This window comes from Meleagris gallopavo, chromosome 14 (assembly GCF_000146605.3).
Source record: "Meleagris gallopavo isolate NT-WF06-2002-E0010 breed Aviagen turkey brand Nicholas breeding stock chromosome 14, Turkey_5.1, whole genome shotgun sequence".
NCBI classification, from domain to species: Eukaryota; Metazoa; Chordata; class Aves; order Galliformes; family Phasianidae; genus Meleagris; species Meleagris gallopavo.
Window position 1 is genome coordinate 6542409 of NC_015024.2, and position 18805 is coordinate 6561213.

Here is an 18805-nt window from a genome sequence, read left to right on the forward strand (position 1 = left end):
ACACACCCCAGCATGCCTTCCTGCTGGATCACCACAGCACCATAAGCTTTTAAGTCAATCCTGTGCTTCATCTGGGAAGCACAGGAAAACTGAGCCATAAGCAGTCAGACCTTTCAACTGTGCATATGAACGAGGTCATGTTTTCAAGGCTAATACACTCCTGGGAGGTGGCTGTCCCTCCACGTGACACAGCAGCCCCTTCCCACTCTTCGCTCTGTTTTCTCTTTTGATTACAGTAGGAAAAGAGAGGGAAAAAACCCACTGCGTTGCACTCAATATGATAGAGATGCTCATAGAGCAACTGCAGTCTCTGTCTCTCCTGTATCTGTCAGCCTCAGCATCATCCAAAACACGGGAACGTGCAAAAACAGAAGTCCGAGAGGACAGATGCCGGTGTTTCACACTCAGACAGGGAAGTTGCTGCAGTCCAGGGAGACCAGACACCACCAAGGAAATGCAGGTGAAAAGATGGAGACAAAGCATCATGGAAGCGGGAGGACGTGAGCAACAGCTGCTTTGGAACAGAGATGCCTCCACACCTACGCTGTTGAAAGCAAGTAAGCCTTGTGTCATAGCAAATGTGCTTAATCATATACTAAAGTGCCAGATGATTCCTCCAAGTATTTAGCTCTTAAAAAACATAATCTAAGCAGAAGTTGGCGAGTGCAGGATGCGTTGCAGCAAAATTGATGATAATCCTCACTAGCTGTGATGAGGACCAGCCTTTTTTGTCAGTGCACCCTGAGACTTCAAAGTGTTTTGCTAATATTTTTGACTTATTGCTTAACACTCCTCTCTCAGACAACTGCATCTGTCCTGCTGATAACTATGGAAATAGCGGCTTAGAACAAGAGCTGCCTTAAATGGATGATGACGCCAGTTGTATGTGGATATGACTCTTGATCCAATCATTTTTTTTTCTAGCCATGCCACTGAAATTTTGCTATTTCAAGCGCAGTTTTAGCAGTGCATGGAGTGCTGTGGTAAAGAATCCAAGGCAGCAGCTTGCACAAGAAGAGGGTTTTTTTTCACAAATAAAGGCAGCATAAGATTATAAGTGGCTTATCTAGGTTTTGGCCTAAAGTAAGCTTTATTTAAAACTGATTTCTTAGAGGCAAAAATATCATATAATAATTCTTCCTTTTCCACGGAATGTCACTGATACAAAACATATTCACTTGGCTTCTTAAAAATGTTATTAACTGTAATTTCTACAGAATGATGAGATTTAATCATCCCTTTCATAACTACACATACTCCCTAGCCTCAGGGCACTTCCAATTGGAGGTAAACATGATGGGACCTGAGACAAGAGCACAGGAAAAAAAGAGGGTGTGGAGGCTATTAACAAGGAGACAAAGGTAAAAGCAATTGCTCAAAGAGCCAAGCTTATCTGGAAGGATTATCAAACCCAAAAAAGAATGGAAGTGTGGGAACGCAGAACGTGCCAGGAAAGCACAGGGCAGTTTTCCAGGTCCAGTCACACAGAACCCTGGAAAGGGCCAAAGCCCCATGCTGGAACCAGTCACTGCCAGTCCTTCTGTGTGTGCCTGTGCTGAGGACCTACTGCTGCAAAGACACTGCATGAGGCACACCTATGTAGCTCAGTGCATTAGGTGCTTTCTGCCCCTTCCCCCTGAGCTCACAGTTTCTCACCATGACTAGAAGCACTGCAGCAGTGCTGCTCTTTTTGGTTACCCTGAGGAGCATTTTTCCCTGAGAACCAGTTTGCTGGCTCAGTAGATCGATACCAGTGGAAGGAAGCATTGATAAGAAAGATAATGGAGAAAGTGTTTATACAGAAATTGATCTTTTGAATAACAAGAAAAAAAAAAAGAAGGAAGGAATAAAGAAATAATTGGGAAGAAGACGGCAGAAACAGACCAAAGGAATATAAGGGTCTCTTAGAGTCCAGGCAATAGCAATAGCTGCAGAAGCTGAACAAAATCACATACTGGCTTGGGTTGGAAGGGACCTCAAAGATCATCCAGCTCCAACTCCTGCATGGACAAGATTACCAACTGCTAAATCAAGCACTGCATCAGGCTGCCCAGGGCCCCATCTCACCAGGCCTTGAACACCTCCATGGATGGGGCACCCACGGCTCTCTGGGCAGCCTGTTCCAGCTCACCACTCTTTCAGTGAAAAACTTCCTCCTGACATCCAACCTAAATCTTCCCTCTTTTAGTTTAAGGCCATTCCCCATTGTCCTACCCCTCTCTGTAGGATTTTCACTGACATTTCTAACCCTGCCCTCGCTGTTCATGCAGCGCAACCTGAGTCTCTGCAGTTTTTGTAACACAGCACTAGGACGAAAATATCCACATCATACTGCAGTGTGCCACGTGCAAACATGTTCCTGAAATGCTGCACTGGTCTCTTTTTGCTGTGCTCCTCCATTCGGTGGACCCGAACACGTTGGTGGCAGGAAGGCAAGCAAAGTCATTGGGGAAGGTCTGTGGGCTGCAACATCTCTGTGACATTTCTGTCCCCTCTGCAACGGACTGTTGGTGCATCCTCCACGCAGGACCGGGTAACACTTCCACCTAGTGGACAGTCTGACAGATCTGTGCTGTTCTGTACCAGCCGTGGCTCACGGGCTTTGACTTCTCACTGATTTAGACAAAGCTTAAAACGGTGGTATCCAATTCTGCATTAGTATGGTGAGGAGCTCATCGGGAGAAAAAGTGCTCAGATTTCTATCTGGGCCAGTATCCAAGTTTAAAACAGATCGATTTGATCAGATACAGTGCCTTGGAACTTTCCAGGCAGATATTTCATCCAAGAATCCCAGAGTGGTGTTTAGGCAGGTCTGATAGATCTGAATATATTTTCAACTTCAGTTAGATCGTTTCTAAGTCTAATTCCACCTCCACTGAAGCTAATTCAAAGCTTAGATCAACAAGTAGACTCAGGAAAATGAGTGGAAAACACAAAATAAAACAACAAATCAAACATCAAACCCACTGTGTCAGACAACAAATACCTCAATCCCAATCACTGAAGGAAACCAAGTACCCAAATCCCAGCCCTTAGGGAGAATAAATATCCCCATCTTCTCCTCTCTAAGCAGTGCTTTATCAGATGCATGTGACAACTGACTCAAGGTGACCTCTGTCACCTGCAAGGAGAACTCCTGCACAGACAGCTGAGTCACTTGATGAGTTGGCACCAGTGATCAGATTGCTCTGGTGAGTGACAGAGAAATTTTCAGGCTGCAGCTTGACTTCATTATGCAAATATGTCCGTGCGGCACTCAAAATTAAAGCCAAAAGAGCCGCTATCCTCTTTCATTTTGAACTCGGATACTTCAAACGTTTGTTTTAAGGATGATGTTATAAGCAGGGAAACACCCTGAGCAAGCTGCTGGAGCCATGCTCACAGGTCTGAGTTGGTGGCAGGTGGCATGATGCACAGGGCTGATTCCCATGGCTAAAATAACTGCACCACAATTTCAGGCTGGTGGGCTGGTACCAGCTAGGGATCAAACCATAAAGATAGGATAAACGGAGGCAAGTAGTGATAGAAAAGGATTAATAGGTTCCCTGGAGATTTCTGAGCTTTATTTGGTTTGTATAAATTTTGGCCTGCAAGTCCCTGCAGGCTTGAGCACAGAGTTCAGGAGTTTCTTATTGTACCTTTGAAACATAGCAGGAAAGCCTGAACAATTAAGGGTAATACTACCCCTAGGCTGAGCCTAGAGTAACTTTTCTGGATGTTTTGAACTAGCTTACCCCCAATTTCCATACCAGTGAAAGAAATAGAAACTGCATATATTTGCCATATCTCTGAGACATCATCTCTCTTTAAATTTTGAGGTGGTTGTTATGATGCGAAAGCCGTTTACAAAATAATAATAATAATAATCAGAAACTGGTCATTTTACAGCATGACTGCAACATCTCCTGCCTCCTCCTGCAGCATATCAGCTCCCAGGTCCTGCGCATGCAGAGTCAGGTGCAGCCAGCCCATGTAAGCAAGGAACAATCTCCCATAGATCTCAAGAGGACCAGGAAATAATGAAATAGAGATGATAATAAAGCCAAGCACACTTCAGGCCTTCTGCATAGGCTCGTAAAAAAAGGGTGTGGGTGGGGAGCGGAGTCAAACAGCACTTCACAGAGACAAATAATAGTGGTTAGCATGGGAGGAAGGCTGGGGACAGGGGAGGTGTGGCTGAAGAGATGCTAGAGGAGCTGTCTGAGGCAGAAAAGCTGATGAGAAGGTCTGGAGTAGCTGGTATCAGGTGAAAAGCTTAACAGCTTTTTGTGGATGCTCCTCAACAGGAGGAACAGCTACATCCTGCCACACGTTCTGAGAACTTTGGTCAGGGGAAGCTTAACCTTGGCATGGTGAATTAAATCTTCCCTCTTTGCTCTAGCTCCTTCTTTCTTAATAAACCCCTCTCCTCACCTGAAAAGAAGATGCGAAGCACCAAAGCCACAGTCAGAAGCATTTAGAAGTTCTCAGTTGTCATCATGGATGCAGGAGGAAAGGGTTGTGAAGAAAAACAGTTACCTATTTAATCACAGAAGCTCATTTCTGCTCCAAGTGGGACAGCCACAGCTCTCAGGAATCCTGGAAACACACACTGTGCAACGCACAACAGCTGAGGGGCATTCTGGGAAGGAACATTTTGCAAGAGAGAATACTAAAGCTGATATATATCCTCTGCATTATTGTTTCTAAAGGAGCACTGTATGCAGCAGTCCAGAATACATCTACTCTCCTGGGAGAAGCGGGTTCTTTTTCACAGCTAACGTATTTCCTTCAGCTATATGGAGTGACATGTGATATTTATGCTGCACAGGGATTTTTTCTTCAGCAATCCAGGTGTAACTGATAGGTTACAGGCTGCTGTGCCTCCTAGAAAGCATATACCTTCATTGAAAAACATCAAGGTCTCCTAGACAGTCAGCTGGGATAGAGGAAATGAAACCTGCAGCTGTAGCAGAGCTGTTGCTGTTAATTAGGCATTAACAACTGAGGTACAGCACACATTTTTCTGAGGATTAGTGACCATCTGGAAGAAACTGATGGCCTAGGAAACCCTGATCATCAGTGTTTATGGCCTGTCCTTTCTCAAGGTCACTAGAAGAGCTGCTGGATAAGTCTGGACCAGGGACCAAATGCCAGTTCCTACCACTCCATCAGGGCCCATAGAAGTTTGCACCTAGCTTTGGGGTTTCCAGAAACCTTCTGATAATCCATTACTAGTGAGAAGGTTTCAAGAACAATTCAGAATGATGTCTGAATGATGAATGAAACTTTCACATATCAAATAGGTTTTAATCTGCTTAGTTCATCATATCTATCAGTTAACTTGTTTTGCAAACAAAGGTTCTTCCCTTGAGCTCCTAGGCAGCTGCTGTGCTGACATTACCCCCAAACACACCATGGTACAGAGTTCTGCCTGCCATACTCACCCGCAAGAAATGTTAAAAAAAAAAAAAGAAAAGAAAAAAAAAAGTGGGAATTGCAGGATAACCCCTCCAAATAGAGAGACTGTCCTGCCTGTTCCATTGGAAGGTTTAGATCACCAACATTTTTATACATATATGAGAATGCACTCTAGCGTCATCATCCAAGGAGTTGAGAACATTTTGCAACTAGCAAAACTGTTGGATTATCATGTAGCTACAGTTTTGCGAGACAAGGGATACAGTGTGGCTCTGGATGGTTTAAATAGGCTTTACAGTTACAACCATCTTCTCCCCGCTTCTTTGCCTTACCTAGAATTCTGAACAAAGACAAAATCCCCCCACCTCCTTCTTAAAGTCAGTATCACTTCTCACTTCTTTTGATGTATGTATTCCTAAACCTATCTATAAATCATTTTTCCACTTCATCTCCAAAGACTTTCTACACATCTGGTACTCAGAAAGTGTTCACAGGGTGACCTACTTAGGCTGAAGCACAAGCCTTTTCCACGTGCTGCTCTCATAGAAACTCCCAAGACATGCAACCTACACTAAGAAGCATTCATCAGATGGAAGTCATCTGCCTCTGAGCATAGCTGTTTCTCTTTTCCTTTCTTCTCTAATCTAATCTAGAACTAATTTCAGTTTTATGCATTTTCGTACCTACATCCTGAGCTCACGACTGACTGCTGTTAGAGGGCCCCTCTTTGGCACACAAACACGTGGTACCAAGCTGCTGGCTCTCCCTTTGGTCCTGAGCTCCTCTACTTCATTAGGATCCCCTAAATAAGTTCTGGAGGTGCTTGGAGGGACAGATGAGTTTCCCCAGCTGCCCTTCCTGTCCTGCTGCACATTAGGCCTTCTCTTCCCCTTTCTATAATAGAATTAGCTGGAATGAATACACTCTGGCTTTTCAGCTGCCTCAATTCATTGCCTGCTGTATTAACCAAGTCTCTGATTTAGTTCATCCCAGCAGGGACTCTCCAGAGATAACCTGAAATTGCTTTTTACTTGATTACTTTATGTGCCTCAGTTGCTTCCAGCAAGGCAATTTTCCAAGTTTTTTTTGAAAAATCAGAATAAATGGTTTTCTATTTTGTCACTCAGAGATTTATTTAACAAGCATTTCTCCCTGCCCTCCCCACAGCCAGAGCTGTTATTGTGGCTCTGCACAGAGGAGCCCTGAAGCAGATCTGTGAAAGCCATTCACCAAATCCTCTGTTGGCCAAGTCCAGCTAAGGAAGGTTCCGCTCCGAATGGTTCCCTTATTTCCCTCCTGCCCTCTGGGTGTGGAGAAAAGATTCAAAGAATTCACCGTGCTTCATTCTAAAGAACTGAAATTCAAAACAGCTGCAAAACACAGCGAGGACAACACAAGAACTTCCCATTCTATGGGCCAAGTTTGTCCAGGTCGGACTAATGGGAACTGCCCCCCGTACCCCAGCGATGGCACCTCAGCCCACAGAGAACTGCATGAACAGGCACAAAGGCTGCAGTGTCTGCAGCCTGCAGCTGGGATGCAAAGCCAGGCACCAGCAGGCTTCTCAGCATCCCCATTAACTCCTGTCTCCAAGCTCCTGCCAAACCTGCATGTGGAAATGGAACAAACCCATTTCCATCACAGTGAAGAGAGCACAGCAGAGCAACACGAGCATTAAAAACCTTCCCAATATCTTTAAACTCACTTTTGCTCAAGTTATGAGCAGCTGGGAAGTGTGACATTTTCAAAGTCCATTCCTGCCTGATCAGAAGCAATAGTCATTTGACAAAACAAATTGCTGTGATGGTAACTAATTACACTGAAAGCAAACCCTCTAACACCAAGCTAGATTTTCCTTTTTTTTTTTTTCTTCCCAGCAGAGGTGGTCAGATATATCTTAAATAGACCTAGAATTTGGTAAAATATGTATTTTTTCATTGCTTGCCTTCAGCCTCTACTTACTGACCTATGTCTAACCTTAAGTCAATACATCACATCCAACTAATGCTGTTCTCCACCATTTGCTCCATTTTCTCACAAACATTTGCCCAGACTGTGAAAAATTGCTCTATGATAAGCAAACATATATTGTTTCCAGTGTTTAAAGCTCAGGAGTTTTCAGTATTTCCCTGCTACCAAAATTACTGTTGAGCATTTGTCTTCTGAAAGTGAATCCCAATGTCTGATAAGCTCATGTGTAAGCAGGCTGTGCCCAGCAGGTGAGGACCAGCACTTCTCACACCAAAGCATTTATCTGCACTGCTGGGCAGTGGGGAAATCCCAGAAAGCTCTCTCAACAAAGTTGCCTTTCATTCTTTCCGAATGACCTTTCCCTCTTAACTTTCTTCTACTGAGCTCTGACCAGCACAAGGCCAAGCCCACGAGCAGCTCTTCCAGGACAGCCATCCCAGACATCAACTGCCAATCCATAGCCCTCAAGTGATTACAGCAGACAGGAAAGAAAACAATGAAAATCTCCTCTCAAGGCGCCAAGACTAAACCAAAAGTGATATTACTGCTTTCCTGTTGCCAGCTCTCTTGGGAAATGTTATTTCCATATGCAAAACAGGTTTATTTGAAATAAGGCTGCATATCTCCCACTCCTGATTGCTCCAGTTCCACAGGAAATCCCATGGTCCACGCTATTAAGAGTTTTTGTTCTCAGATAATCTGGGTGTTTGGCATATGTCCATAGGGCCACTTAAGCATTGTCTCCTTTGACGCATAGTGTATGCTCTAAAACCCTTAAAGGCTTAACCAAAACCCCTTGTTGTTGTGCTCTATTTCTCCAAGTGTTCTCACTGAACACAAATAGTGTTGTTTTGTTATCAGTTATAAATCTGTTGATCCTAATAACACTGTCAATTACACAAGTGCATATTTCCATCCCTTTAAACTGCAAGCCATGCTCTTAGGCAAGTGCTAGGAACATTTGAGTGTTTCTGAGTGCTGTGTTTAACTCAATAAAATACAAGAACACAAGGGGGAAGAGAGACAGAGGAAAACTGGAGACAGAGAAATGGTGGTTGGGATTTTCACAAGCCTGAGGCTAACCATGGGGCAAGTCAGATTTCACAGGAGTCAGTGCATTACTTCTTCAGGAAGGAGAGGATGCTGCCCTTCTGTCTTCTCCTTCCTCATGCCACCATTATTACCCACCAGACTTTCTTTCTAGGCAAGGCTGCTAAATGGCTGCAAGCCATCCCATTATCTGCACAGTTAGTTTGCTAACCCAGCCCACAGTGTTGCAAGGTAGCAAAGCATCAAGGCATGAACTTTTTAAAGTTGATGTAGTGCCTATTCTTGCACTTCAGCTCTGTGGGCTTTTTTGGGGAGCAGCATTACTATTTTTTTATACTTACAGCCTTCACATGTCTATTTAGCTGGACACCGCTTAATATAATATTTGATTATACACACATGGAAACCCTCATTTTCAATCTTACATTAATTGAAGTTTTTCCTCATCTTTGATTGTTTTCTGCAGGTCTTTAGAAGTAAAAGCAGAAGAGGAGAAAGGGGGAAAATCAATAGAAGAAACCAAAATGTTCCCCCATTCCTCCACCCCAGGGAGACAGCCTGGCCACATTGGAACTCATCAAAAATTTCCATTGTTTCAAATGGATGCTTTTGGAGCACAGTTCTTTGTAGGCTGAATCAAACTGTAAGTATTCAACCAGACACAGAAAATTACAGCAAATTCTGTCATCTTTCTTTGTTCTGGTTTAAGAACATGAAGCCAATGTATTTAATGCATTCTTTGGATTCTGCCAGAAGAGATTTTGTATCTTGCCTCTTACATCTCGACCACTATGTCTTGGTCATCCCTGTCACCTAGAGCGCCCTATTTACTGGTAACATCCTAAATGGCACCAAGAGTGCCATAATGCTCTAAAAAGAGCATTAAAATGAATTTGTGACAAATGTTCCAAGTGAGAAAACAATGTTCTGGAGCTAATTTTTTTTACATTGAACACATCCAAATAGTGAAAGCATTGGTTTTGTGCTATTGCCTTTGTGTTGTTGTAACATATGCAAGAATACAACATAAGATCTTCCCATTCAATTCTTGCTCTCTGTATGTGGTCTAAGAATCTAATTACAGGCACAGACAACAAAACATACAGCACCTCACTCTGTGGTTGGCTGGAGTGAGTAGAAAAAGGGCTGCACTAAGACTAAATATCTCAGCTCTTGCTATAGAGCAGACAACATTATGCTGGGCACAGAATTAAGCAGTTCAAGCCCTGCATAGTTTGTTATTCTGGAAAATTTGAAAGATATAATTTTTCTAAACAGCAGTTGCCAAAATGACAATGTAAGGGTCATCTAAAACTAACTCTGCTCTTACCCATTGCTTAATTAAGATGATTTAGCCACCACAGCTAGAACATAAATAACATAAAATACTCCTTTTCTAGGATATGCAAAGCTGATCCATAGGTACTGAAACTGCTGCTCCTTTGCAAGGTTGTTTGTGAGTTTATAGAGTCTGTAACTTACAAAGTGGAACAGTATTTTATAATGCACACGTGCCCTTCAACTAGCTAATTCTATGGCTATTGTGTTCTAATTAGATTTTGTTGAAATTAGTGATCTAGGAACTCTGGTCAAAGGGGAGGATCAGTGATTTAAGTATATTCTGCATAACATACTGTTTTTTAATCATCACATGGTATATTCCTTTATCCAGCTGGATACAGGCTCTGTTCAGAGATGTACATACAGACTGATTGCAAAATAGTTAACATTTTATGAGTAAAAAGGATGCAATCAATTAAATTAAATCTGCTGTGTTTATATCAAAGATTTTATATGTTAAGAGAGAAAATCTTAACTAAAACAGGTAAGCAAGGGACTGAAATACTTAGAAGATGTGTCCGATGTTACTTACTCCAACAAAATCACTGCGTCAGCAAAACTGCCTATCCAACAGCCCTTTGTTATTCCTCACATCTTTGTCTTTTGTATGAGATTATTGCAGAGGAAGGAGATCAGAACTCAGCCCTAGCACAGGAGTGTGTCACCTCAATTCTCTTGAAGCCCGCGTTTCTCCCAGTTCCATTGAAATTTCATCAGTTTGATCTTTTGCAGCCCTAAAATGTGGTGGTGCATAAAAACAAACAAAAGCAAACAAACAAAATCAGTAACAACCACTGGAATTCACAGAACAACAACAACAAAAGATGAGAACAAGGGACAGATTACTTGGGCTTCTATTTCAGTCTCACTGATCTACTTTATAGTACTTGGAAATAAAATCTGTTGAAACAAAAGCTGCTTTCTACAGCCCCTATATCACCTGATTTTTAACAAATCATCTCAGATGTTTGCAGAAGGGCTCACAGTTGTGTGCAGCACTTGGAAGTAGTCTCAGGCCCTTTTGTGAGCTCTTTGCTGGCACCACAGACACCCATGGTTTGCCTGAAGTCAGGGTACAGCCTTGTTGTTGCTTTGTTCACTCTTTGCTGTGTGTGGAGATGTAGAGATCTGTATGCCTAAAGACTGCCATTAATTAATAACAACTCAAACTACTGGGACAATGCATCATTAAGATTAATTACTAGTTAGGCCACAAAAGGTATGATACTTACTTGCAAAACTGCCAAGTCAGAAGATACTGCATGGAGCATCTCACTAAGTCATAGGATCTCTATTAAATCAAGTTATACCAGTTCCATCTAACAATCTGCTTCCTGTGTCGGAGTTTAACATTTTTAAAAAGTGGAAACTGTGAGTGTTGCTTTCCATCTGTACCACACCAATCTCATAGAATGTTTTGTTGAACATCAGCTGACAGACAAACCACTGCATGCAGATGAGTAAATCTGTATACATGCATTGCATGCAAGAGCTCTCCTAATCTTGCTGCTTTGTGTACACAGTTGATACTGACACAGATTTGAAGGAAAGAAGGAGGAAAGGCAGTGGATAATCAGGAATCATGCTTGCTTTCTACCAATCATTAGAGGCCTGCTGCTCTTTACTGTGGCATAGACAAATCCCAGCAGCAGGCCCCCTAAGCTGGCCGGATAGACTGCACACATGATGCTGCTTTGAGGGCTGCAAGGCAGATGACCCAGCCTGGCAAATCCTCTGTATGAAAATATAAAAGCAACTCAAATGAGACAAAGCTTTGGTACCTGACCTGAACCATTCATGATGAAATACAGACAACAGAAAATATTTAAGGGCAATAAAACTTTGTTGCTTCACTACAGGGCAACTAGGACCCACAAAATTAGAAACCAGCACAAAGAAGCCCTGGTGGATCCCAATTTAAGGCATCTCCAGCTCTTACATACATACAAAGTAAGAGCCAACTATATTCACTGTAAAAGATTCTTATCAAAGTCCTGTATTTCTGACTGAAAAATCCCTGAGAGATAGAAAATTATCCAAGAAAGGAATGCTTTATCAGGTCACCCTTTTCAGCACACCCAGCCCACACAGGGCTTCCAAACAAGCCTTGATTAATGCAGCACATCCCACTTCCTACTTACGGATGCAAAAAAAATAAGAGGCTTACTTTTATTTTTAGTCAGTGACTCATTGTTACCTTGCATCTATTTAGAAATAGGGAAAGAAACAACGGCTCAGATGTCTTTCTCAGGATTTAAAATAAATTTAAAAAAAAAACAGGAATAAATGATATGGAATTATCATACTGGTTCGTACTTCTTGCTCTGATTTATTTTTGCTGAGATGGATCCTGAACTACATCTCAAATACCCCGAAGAACATCTATGTCCTTTCCTTTTTTTTTCCCCTTCGGATTTGCCTTGTTAATTTCTCAGGAAATAATCCAAATCCCAGAGCAATGCACCACAGCTCCTTTACTGCACTGTATTTGGTAACCGGGACCTGTGCTGCTCCTCTCCTGCCCTAGGTCTTGGTGTATGCTGGAGGCACAGCTCTGACTTCTGAAGCATCCCAGTAAATCCATGTCATGGAACAGGATACAGTCAGCCAAGAGCAGAAGTGACCTCCTTCCATGGAGAAAACAGAACAGCAGGAATTTTATCCCTGTAAGAATGTCTCATTCTTGGGTGAAATTAGCACCATCTGCTCCATCTTCACTGTGTTTTTCCTTAAAAGCTCCCATCTTGTTGCAGAATCATTTAGAAGACCAGGGCAAGGGGCAAACAGTCACCAGTCTTATTTTTAACACCATCTCAGCCACTTCTCCACTCAGAAGGACTGTCAATGCAATTGAGTAACACCTTTACATGAATATTCACTGCCTTGACCCTGGTAATACACCTGGGACAATGGTAATCCACAGACAAGTGTTATGGCCTTTCTGAAGGTGGAAATACTGCAAAGAGAAGAAAAGAGGGCCTGGGCTTCACAGTGTTCCAGTAAGGCTGTCCGAAACTTTGGGGTACTTTGTAATGAACCTGTACTCTGAGTATAAAGTCTCCATCTTCACCACTGTTAAATCAGCAGCCCTTACTAGCACCCTGAATTTTTAGTGTCTGTTTAACTCATACCTGCATTTGAGCCCTTTAGGATGGGGTTTCAGACAAGCTTCTGAGCTTGCCTGCTGCTTGGAACAAACAGAATCTGACTGAGAGATGTAAATAGTCATAAAAGTCAATTTGGCTTAAAGTACCTTTCTGGCTTCACACTGTGAACTTTACAGTTTTGTTTCCACTGTGAGGACCATAGGTACTGCAAAGACACTACTGTCTGCATTCACAAGCAGCTGAAAGGCTGTTAAGATTTTGCTCCAGGAGTTTGTCTATCAGAAACGATTAAATACAAAACTGCCTCTGGCACAAGAAATCAGTGCTGTAGATCTCAGGGGCAAGAGGGGGCACACACAGGAATTATCACACGCTTCCCTTGCTCTTAAATGCAATCCTGGACATCCCCCCCATTTGTCATGGACTTGTTGCTAGTGTGCAGGTGACTCAACTTTAAAGGGCTGCGGGGCTTCAGAGCTTGTGTGCCCATTGGTAGTCACATCCACAAGGCAATGCTCGTGCCCTAAAGCAGCTACACGGGAGCACTGAGTACAAGTAGGGGACAAAACAACTGTGCTGAATGTAGATATCTGCCTTGTAGGTGTCTGATGTCCAATTGCACGAATCCTGGGCACTGTATAATCATCTCTGTTTCTACTCTCAATTATATGAATAGCTAATCCCCACTGTGATGCTTGCATAAATTTGATTTGAGAAGAAATGAGATTGCAAATTAAAGGAAATATAGAAACACGCAATAGTGCAATCTCTCTTCAGAGCTCACACCCACTAACAGCCTCCATTGCTTCATTAGGCATGTGGAACAGCACTTCTGTAATTATCAGATGCCCCTGAGACCACAGCTGCTAAATCTGGCCTCTGACAAATTCCCCCACTTGAGAAATAGGAAGAGAGTATTATCAAAGCAGGTGGTTTATCAGTGGCAAGCCTCAAGATTCAGGCTTGTGATGCACAGCAAAGCAGCTGGCCAGTGCCTCGCTGCCTGACAGCACTGCAGCATGCTTCCTTTGCTCTCATCTTTTGTCTGCTAAATCTCAGCTACAGCATCTATTAATATAAATGTGTAAAGATCGTTAAACATCAGAGCATGCCAGACATTTCATAACCACCCCAGAAATGCTGCATCAGTACAAGCACTATATTTAGTGATGACCACAGGAACTGGGTTGGAATAATTCAGTTCTCCTCCTCTCTCCAGCCTATGTTATTTGCATCCATCCGTCAGCTAGAAGCTCTTAAGGTGTGGATCATTAAGTCTCAGTGCCCATGCCACTGTGGGAATGAAGATTACACACTGTGTGCCTTTGAGTGCTATGTGTGCCTTTGAACATCATTTAATTTGTTCACTGTCAGAGAAAAGAAAGAAATTAAACAGTACACGAATCTGCTTTGCTACAGCAGTCACTCTTTTCCTATATGACCACAAAGCAAGTACTACCACGTCTCCTGATTCAGAACCCCAAGCAAACTCTAAGCACAAAATCATAGGTCATTTGAAAAAAAAATAAAATAAAAAAATAAATGCAGGCCAGAGAAAAAATTGCTCATTTTGTGAGAAATAGAACCAGGTCTGTTTTCCACCCTTTTCAGGCCAGGCAGAGTTTATACTTCAGAAAAAACGCTTCAAGGAGAAACTCAAATGTAACAGCAACCTCTTTGCTCAGCTGAGCTTGCAGCCTGGAGGGCTGTGCTTGACAGTGGCTGAGGATAGTGCCATCACCTTCCTGTCTCTGGGCTTTGGACAGAGAAGCTCTGCTGGCTTAGATGTCTCTGCTAGCATCTAAGCTGTATTTTCACAGGAAGTCCAAGCTGCTTAATAACATTTTTGCTTTGCAGGACACTAGTTTGAAACTGGCTTTCAGATCTGTTTTATTCCCATCATGTACAGAAAAGCAGAGTAACCTGCGAGAGCAGAGCCCAGCTTGGCAGACACGGGCTGGCTCAGGCATGCTGTAGCTTCAGCCCCTGTGGCTGAAACACCCTGAGCCTGCAGAGCTGAGCAGCAACAGAGACAAAACAGAAAAGCATCCCTGGAGCTGGGCAAGGAGAGCAACATGGGAGCAAAGCTGCCGCTAAGGGCCTCCATCCCCACGGATGGGGACAAGGCCACACGATGGCAGACTTTGTGCACAAATACTTTGCACACAGCAGGCACAGAGCAGCAGGGCCAATACCTGCAGCAGAAGGGGATCAGCAAGGCTGGAGAGCTGCTAATAAATTCCTCCCACTTCTGGCCACAGAAGACAGTAGATGTTAAAATGTTGAGCAATACTAAAGAGAAAAATAAATGAATCCCTTCTGGGGAGTTAAAGAAACCCAGAACACTTTGCCAAGCTTGGAGAAGTGTATTTATGAGAGTAGCCACAGCCTTCTGAGCTGCACAAAATATTGCTGGCCGTATCTGTGTGCCTGTGACACATAAGCAGCACTCACCATTTTCTAAATATGCTGGCTCCACAGTTCTGGACCACCTGTAGCAGAATTCAATGCCAATTTTGAGATGTGTAAGCATCCAGCTAGCCAGCAGAGGTGTAGGGCAGCAGCTTGGAGCATCTCCATCATACCTGGCCAAAAGGATAAGAACTGTGACTAAGAATCAACGCTGTAGCCTGTAATTAGTAATATTGTCACTGGTAATAATGAGAAACAACAAAGAACAGGAAATGAGCATTTCTATGGAGCCTGTCAGTAGGGTCTGGAATACGTGTAGGTTTTGTCTTGTGCTTTTTCAACCTCCGTAACCACTGGCTTAGTAGTGATTAGAAACTACAGATTTCTGTTGTAAAAAAAGTAAGTCCGTAAGGAAATAACCAAGGCAGGCTGATCCACTTTCAAGAGCATATTAGAAAGCCCATGATGAATTTGAAGAAAATATGATTTTGACAAGATACAACAGTTTATGGAGAGAGACTGAGGAAAAAGAGTCACAGAGGTCATCAGAGCATTTTGCTTTGTTCTCAGTGTGATTGAGGAACTGTATCAAACAAGAAACTCCTGCTTCTAGATAAAAATTAGGCCTAATCCTTTAATTTCAGCAGGCTTTAACACGATTTTTACTGCTTTCACTTGTAATGTTACTATTGTGAATTAGTAATCATGGTAAACAACTTTATAGGAGGGTACAGAATGAGCAAAGTCTCAGGGAGGTACAATGTAATCCATCCTTATATGATTCTGCAAAACCTTCCCCAGCTGAACCTCAGTCCTCCTGCCACCCACCCAAAGGAAGACATTCCTGTCTCCTATTGCCCAGCATAAGAGCAGCTCCTTGGGTGAGTGATGTCTAGCAGCTTTGAGGAGTGGGCTGTACCTGTTCATTTCTTTACTCTCTGCTTCTCAAAAGTGTTCACAATTGAGAATCAGGAAGTTATATGTAGAGCAGCTACGCCCTGCAAAATGCAGCTGAAATGGAAAAGTAATTCTCCCTCACTTATGAGTACTTTTCAGTCCCACAGCAATTGTTTTAGCAGATTTTATTTGAAGAAAATAAGTAGCAGCTAGGTGAATAGGAGAGACCAATTTGCTCTATCCTGACTTTTATCCAAAGAGTTGGTTGAGAGGTGTTATGGGAGTGTTTTAATCCGTCAAAAACGTGATGACTTAATAAGTAATTACTACCCTGAATGAGTACCATCACTGGCCCTCCTTAAGAGAACATTTCTGCATCGGTCTTGAAGCCTGGCCACGTGACAGATCTGCGTGCACACCGTACCTAATTAATGTCAACTCTAAGAGCTCCTCACCATGCAGCTCGTCTCTACAAACCTCTCCTGGAAGCAATTTTCCCAGCTTGCAAAGAGCAAATCATCCTTCCCCCTGTCTCAGGGGATATTTGCCAAATAAGGGGAAAATAAACACATAAAACACACGATAAAGAATTAATTAGATAATATCCTCTCAGCGCTTTGTAGAAGCAGAGTGTCATCTACTTTAAGTGCTAAACATTACATTCAGTTAAATGGCAGGGTAGGTGAGACTCCAGCACTTGAACAGGGCAAGTGACTGCAGAAAACTAATGGCACAACCTGCTTCTGTCTCAGTGTGCTCTGGGAAAAAGGGATTTTATTCTGTTTAGATGATCTGGTCCCAGAGCCTCTCTAAGCATTCGATTCAGCTCCCACTTACAGCAATAGAAGAATCGTCACTGACTTGGTTGAAAGCAGGTTTAGATTCTGAACACTGGCATGAAGTAGTAGTATGTTAGATATGTTACTCAAGTTAAGAGAGTCCTCAGATCACTCCCACAGGGTGGGCTCTCGGTGCAAAGGGAGGTGAGCATGTTTCCTTGCAGGTCCCTGCAGGGAGCCCTGCCTCTGACAGCTCCAGCAGGTGGTTACTTCCCTTGCTATGCAGAAGAAGCATTTCATAGATTCTTGGATTCAATCAACAGGGTTGTTAATCACTTGCATACTCCACTCAGACTGAAGCTAGTAAGTAACCAAATCTGATAAAAGAAATAATTATGGCAGATTATGATATAGTTAATATAAACGCACACAAGAAATTCTTGTTCCAGAGTTACCTGCAATCAGTTTTTCTCTTTAAGTTGAAGTTACAAGTTCTCCAAGATTCTTCATACATCACATATACAGTGTGAACATAGGTAGTTGCAACACTTCAGCATATGTTTCTGGAAGCCAGAGCACTAAGAGGCATTCTGCTTATATGCATTTAACTGGCTCAGGAAACTCCCCTTTGCTTTGCATTCTGTGTCTTTGATTTTTCTCTAATTGTGCTATGAATTATTCTTAGCGTGAAATTTGCGACAGATACAAAGGATCCATGCATTTTAATTTTAGAATTATTTCTGTTCAGTTTAACCTTTCTCCCACATTGTATTTCTAACGTGGAGTCAAGTCTTCTCCTGACCAAAGTTTACTCTCTAGAGTCTGTGACAGAATCAGCTACATCTCTGCAGTCCTATGTGACATCACTTATGAGAAGACAGCATATCCTATTTCCTCACGTGTAGACACCACATGTAAGCTTACGAGCTGAGGCTTGACTAGTTTGACACAACTATCTGAGAGCACTGCCAGCAGCTGTGTTAGGAAACTAACGTGGCTTTCCCAAGGCAGCTAGGGTTGTACATAGATTCTTGGCTCAGACCTCTCTCAGCACTGCTCTATAACTTTCTCTCCCTGTTTTGGAATCCAAAATAGCAAAAACAAACAAACAAACAAACAAAAAAAAAACATGTCAAATCTTTTCTGTCTTCCAGTCTCTCCAGAAACACGAATACACAAAGAGAAGAGCAGAGGATACATAACCTGCTCCAAGCACCCTGTCATCTAGCAGCAATTGTATCAGGGCAAAACTGTTAGCTTAATTTGACAAGTGAGTTAGCATGACCACACCTTGTGTGATCAACAGACACACTGCACTATTGGAATGCCCCTAGTAGTCACCTATTACAGCAGCAATCACCCTTTACTCAATGCACACAATTTCAAGTGAGCGAATACAATTTGCCTACAATACCTACTGAGGAAAAGAAATAATTATACCAAGACTCTAACAAGAATCTTACTACAATCAAATCAAACTCAGAAAAATATTTCAGTCCAGAAATAGTAGGTTACCTCTGCACACACATAGGAGTAGACCAGAAGACCATGGGAGCCAGAGCACTTCCTCAAGTAATAATGTTAAGGGCCAAAGGCAAGCCTAAGGAAGGCATAATTAATTAGTTAATTATTTACCTGGGGACAGCTGCAGTGGAAAGCATCAAGATGAAAATGTTTGTTTGAGCATGGCTGGTAAATAGTGGGTGCTGGGCATCCTTTGCTCTTGTGTTCGGGAGAGATATCCCCTCCTTCCCACTGTTCTATTGTCTTTTAATGAAAGCTGGGTAGTCAGAAGTCCTATTCTGCTAGATGAGGCACAGCTCTCATAAACAGAAAAAAGTCTGGGAT

At 42.7% G+C, this 18805-nt stretch overlaps 1 long non-coding RNA gene across 1 annotated transcript; it reads right to left on the reverse strand.

The window, feature by feature from the left end:
- Positions 1 to 6523: 6523 nt before the first annotated feature.
- Positions 6524 to 18546, reverse strand: LOC104913151. Its single transcript, XR_795158.3, has 3 exons — positions 18473 to 18546; positions 15324 to 15454; positions 6524 to 10496 (listed from the first exon to the last, which is right to left on the reverse strand). It is a non-coding gene; the product is annotated as an uncharacterized LOC104913151 (long non-coding RNA).
- Between the last annotated feature and the right edge of the window lie 259 nt (positions 18547 to 18805).